This window comes from Otolemur garnettii, unplaced genomic scaffold (genome assembly GCF_000181295.1).
Source record: "Otolemur garnettii isolate 467f Iridium unplaced genomic scaffold, OtoGar3 scaffold00244, whole genome shotgun sequence".
Taxonomy (NCBI): domain Eukaryota; kingdom Metazoa; phylum Chordata; class Mammalia; order Primates; family Galagidae; genus Otolemur; species Otolemur garnettii.
Genome location: NW_003852639.1, coordinates 915358 through 920894, shown reverse-complemented (window position 1 = coordinate 920894; position 5537 = coordinate 915358).

Genomic DNA, 5537 nt, shown 5'->3' with positions numbered 1-5537 from the left:
GTTAAAATCTGGTCACCCTACCCCTGACCCAATCTGGCTTTGTCCTAGAGTTGTCTCTAAATTCTGGGTCTTCAACCCTTTTGTAGTCTAAATTCCTAGGGAGATAACACTCTAGTCTTCCAGGTACAGGGATTAATCTGGGGACCTACTCCAGTGATGAGCATTTGACATCCTCTTTTGGAGATAAGAGAATTTTTATTATTCTTTTAGATCACAGCTGGGGCTGTAACTAATTCTTTAGGCATGTGAAGGATTCCAGGAGACTAAAGCCTTTAGGAAGCATTGAGAAATTCATTGATTTATTTCCCCCATTCAAATACCAATGTTAATAGACTCGAATACATTCTCCCATAGCTTTCTTTATGATCATGTCACTGTATATAAATTAAGTTAGCTCAGTTTATAAGAGATGTTTTTATATAATGTAATTGCATTATAAAATGATACTGTGACATATATTCTCTGCATTTTATTTGTTCTCTATTTAACAATATGTCGTGAAAATTTCTTCAGGTCAAGTGGAGCTATATCTAAGTCCTTCTTTTTAATGGTTGTATTCCAAGATATGGAAGCACCATAATTTATCTTGCCATTTCCTGTTTCCCTAGTGATGGTCCTTTCCCAAGCCAATATTTTTTCACTACAAGCAATAATAATAATAATAAAAAATATTTTTGTATATATATCCATAAGGATTGATGTTTTAATTTTTACAGCACAGATTTCCAGGAGTGCAACTGTTGAGTTGCTGGGCATATCTATATCTATATACATATTTTTTGAGACAAAGTCTCACTATGTTGCCTTCGGTAGAGTGCCATGGCATCACAGCTCACAGCAACCTCAAACTTTTGGGCTTAAGCAATTCTCTTGCCTCAGCCTCCCAAGCAGATGGGACTACAGGTGCCTGCCACAATGCGCAGCTATTTTTGTTGTTATTGTAGTTGTCATTGTTGTTTAGCTAGACAGGGCTGGGTTCAAACCTGCCAGCCTCGGTGTATGTGGCTGGTGCGGTACCATAACCACTGTACTGGGTGCTGAGCCATTGTTGGGCTATTTTTTGGTTGCAGTTACCATTGTTGTTTTAGCAGGCCTGGGTTGGGTTCCAGCCTGCCCACCTTGGTGTATGTGGCTGGCGCCTTACCAACTGAGCTATGGGCGCCGCCCAGCATATCTATATTTAATGTAAATAGTTACTCCTGTGTTTATTATTTTACAAGACAGCAGTAACAATTTGAACTTCCCATTAGTAATAGATTGAGAGCAGCCTTTCCTGGCATCCCTGACAGACTTAGGAACTATCATTTTAAAAAGTTTCCCCAGGGTCAGTGGCTGAAATGAGTGGGTCTCCTGGCCTCTTATCCTGTTTCAGTCAGAGCATAGTTGTCTGTTTTAAGTTGCACATGAACTTTATGGGCACACTGTATATCAGACTTCCCCATAAAGTTTATTTTAAAGAAAGTTTCTAGGGCTGCGACAGTAGCTCTGTGGTTAGGGCGCCGGCCACATATACCGGGGCTGGAGGGTTCGAGCCCGGCCGGGGCCTGCTAAACAATGACAGCTGCAACGAAAAAATAGCCGGGGTTGTGGCGGGCGCCTGTAGGTCCAGCTACTTGGCAGGCTGAGACAAGAGAATCGCTTAAACGCAAGAGTTTGGGGTTGATGTGAGCTGTGACACCACGGCACTCTACTGAGGGTGACATTTTTTTTTTTTATGTCTCAAAAAAAAAAGTTTCTAGGGAGAAAGGAATATTTGAAAGTTCCATCCTTAAGCTATATGGTGCATTGGGTGAAAAGTGAAAGTTTTGGTGACCTGATGAAAGCCTGGACTTCACCGCGTTCTGGGTCCAGGGGTGGAGGCAAAGCGCTCTGCCAGGGAGCTGGTGTCCTGCACCTGCAGTGATAAGTGAAGACGTACCCGGGGGTGGAGCAGGAAGGCAGGAAGATGGCAGGCAGGTGCCCACAGATGAACATGTAGACTGGTATGGGGTGACAGGGCGCGGGGGTAGGATATGGTCTAAGGAGGGAATCTAGGATGCGGGAGGTGTGCGTGGGCACTCGCTGGAGACAGCGCCCAGCCTTCGGGTACCTCGGCACCCGGGCATCTGGTCCAGGCGGTGGGCAGGAGCACACCTAGGGCGCCTGCAGGAGGAGGAGCTGGGCGAGGGCACCTCCCACAGGCGGCGCTGGAGAGGAGGAGCCAGGAGCCGGGTTTGGCGCGGTAGCTCAGCTCAGACCCAGAAGGGTGGGGTCGGGGAGAGCAGAGGAAGCTCTGGGAACTCCGCTCCGTGGCTCAGCGGGACCACCGTACAGATCCTTTTCCCTCCACTGAGGGCCCAGCTTCCTTGCCTGTGTCCTCCCAGAGTCCGGAGGAAGCAGCCCAGCGCTCTGTCCTCCAGAAGGAGACGGGGGGGAAGGTCCGGAGGCACCCCCTGTCCCCTGCTCTGCTGAGGGAAGGCGAGAGAGTCATGGCGTCGGGAAAAGCCTCTCTCCTGCTTCCAGGCCCAGTGCGGGCTTTCAGCTGGGGTGGTCCTGCTCCCTCTCTGCGGACAGCTCTTCTCCCTTCTCTCACAGTTTTTCAAGACTCCAAGTTCTGCAGGGTCCCGGGTGGGGCGAAGTCTTAGACTCAGGAGCGAGGAAGATGCTGAGTGAGAAGACTGGGACCAGTTTCCTTAGCAGTTCCCTAGGAGCAACCACTTACCAATTCCACGGGCCCTAGGCTTCTGTGGGCCCTTTTCTCCATAGAAAAATAGTAAGAACTACATTTTATTACTGCATTGGTAGAAAGGCAAATCCAATTCAAGATGAATGCATTATTAAACATTCATTATTAGTAGTATAGTCAAATTTCTTCTGCTTTTAAAAGAAATGAAACTCCAGTTGATGGACATTTGAGTCATGTTCACATTTTGGCTGTTATAGTGTGCTGCTGTGAACATTCCCATAGAGGGTTTTGGGTTGACAGGTTTTCAATTCTTTCTGGGATATACTGAGGAGAGTGCTGTGGCATCATAGCTCACAGCAACCTCAAACTCTTGGGCTTAAGCAGCCACGCAAGCAGCTGGGACTACAGGTGACCAGGTAGCATGAATGTTTAATATGTGTGGTGAGAATTCATCTTGAGTTGGATTTGCCTAGTGGATAGAAGAGGTGGATAGCCTAGTCTTTCTTATATAAGGAAAGCAAATTATACACCTTTTAATATCACTGACTCTCTTCTTCATGAAGAAGCAGTCTGGGCATTATTGTGGCCCTTATTTCCCACTGAGGGTCTTTCCTTTACAAAGATCATTCCATTAGCTCTGCATAGTTCTGTCTGAACCATTGGGGTATCTGGCTAAAGCTCCAAATAGATTTTCTAACCCCCACTTCTTTCCCCGAGCAGAGACAGGGAGAGGGGACCTTATTCACTGATTGCCATGCTAGGAAATCCAGCTGCCCAATCAATAGACCAGGCTAGGCTCTAGAACCTTGTGAATATTGCATGCTGTCACATCAGCATCTGATGTCATAACCTCCTGCTTACCTGTCTATCCGCTTCCGAATGTGTGCCCCTCCCAGCACAGTGATCCACACCCTGCTTCATAGTAGGGTGCAATAGCGCACAGTAGCTACAGCCCAGACTTTGAAATGAGGCAGAGTCAGGTTCAAATCCTCATGGTGCCACTACTAAAGGCACGATCATGGGCAAGCTACTTAACCACTCAGCCTCAATTTTCTCATCATTAAATAGAGACACAAATACCTTTCTGTTAGGGATATTGTGAAAATTAAGCGAAATCATGTATTTATAATGCTTGGCACAGTACTATAGCAAATGATAATAATAATTATTAGCATAGTAAGTAATAAGCAATAATTAACAACATAGTAAATACTTACTAGATAGTATCAAACATTTGTTGAAAGAGAATAAAGACACATTTCCACGGCCAGATCCCTCAGAACTCAAGGGTGGGCAGCTATGAGCTACTCCTCAGCCGCCCTCCAAGGTGGCAAAGCCTCCTGCTGGCCTGCTGAGGAGCTACTCTGGGCTGTGGCAAGGACAAGGCTGAAGTGACTAAGGTTAGGCTTGAGACTAGAAGTAATAGGTCAAAGTGTTAAAAGTGGTTGAGAATGGAGTAGGGAGTAGAGGAAAGTTGTTTTTGTTACATGGTGTTCTTTTTTTTTCTGTGACTGTGGTAGGAGGTATATATGGTACTACTCAAATTCTTTATTTTTTAACCAAATATCCATTTGCCAAAACAATAACAAGACCACAAAGCTGATAGATCAATTAGTAGGGAAATAAACATTGTATTTGCAATTGCCCAAGTGGTCACCAGAAGATAGGTGACATTCAAGGCAGAAATAGTTGAAAGAAGTTAGCCAAAGGGATTCTGGGTACAGAGGTTGGGACAACAGAATTTAAAATTCAGTTTGTCACCATGTATGGTTATTGTTTTGAGAAAACAGTAAGAAAAAAACCAACAAAGAGTTAAGTGGCCAAAGCCACTCCACTCTGAACCGCCCTGCTCACCTTGGACACTGGGGAGGAGCTGGTGGGCAGGGAGGAGGGAGGCTCCCTGGGAAGAGTCTAGGACAGGTACCTGTGGATCTGGGAGAAACAGGAGAAATAATGGAGCTGGTGGGGCTGGGGAGGGCAGGTGTGGGGTAAAAGGAGTTCCATTTGGTAGCAGGTGATCGGAGGATGGGGCTAGGGAGTGGGATGGGAACAAATTTGTTTACTGTGGAGGACAATTAAGCCATGAAATAAGGATGTAAAAATAAACTTTTTGAACTTATTGAGAAGATGCTATGACAGAATACAAAAATTAAAACACTTAAAAATTCAAAATTCTACCCTCATAGTGATTTACAGTTGGATTTTCATATTATCTTCCTGTACTTCTGGCTTTCACACTGTGGTTCTCGTGGCGAGACCACCACTGGGCATTATGCTGTCTTGGTTGGGTCGTACGGCATAAATCTGCCCCTTCCACCGTCTGTGTCGCAGGGGATTTCTCCCCACCATCCCTCTGGGTGTGCAGGGGTGCCCTTCGGTTGCATCAGTGCCCTAGGGGTCTATGGAAAGCTGCTCTCGTGTGTGTGTGTATCTGGTGGCATCCAGGTGACGACTGCCTCAGGCCAGGCAGAGCTCCCTGTATGGCCAGCTTGTGGGTGCTCGGCCCAGAGAAGGAAGGCATCACTTAAAGGAAGGATAGGCTCTTGGGTGCCCATGGTGTGAAGGCTGAGTAGTACGCTGTGAGGGCTGGTTCTACCCTTAGTAGAACAAAGAGCCAAGGCCCTTTGCAGGGCTCCTCTTGCCCAGCTGCTAGCACCCCCTGACAATCCTTCTAGGCTGCTGGCCCTACACCACACATCCCCCATTATAGATTTCCTTTTCCTTTTGCTGTCCCTTTTTTTTTTAAATTAAGTCAAATACACATAGATTATTGCTGTCCTTTCTATACCACTTTCATCCCTTCACTCCAAAAGCCTTGTCTGACTACAGCTGAAATTTATTTATTTATTAAAACCATTTTTTTTTTTTTTTT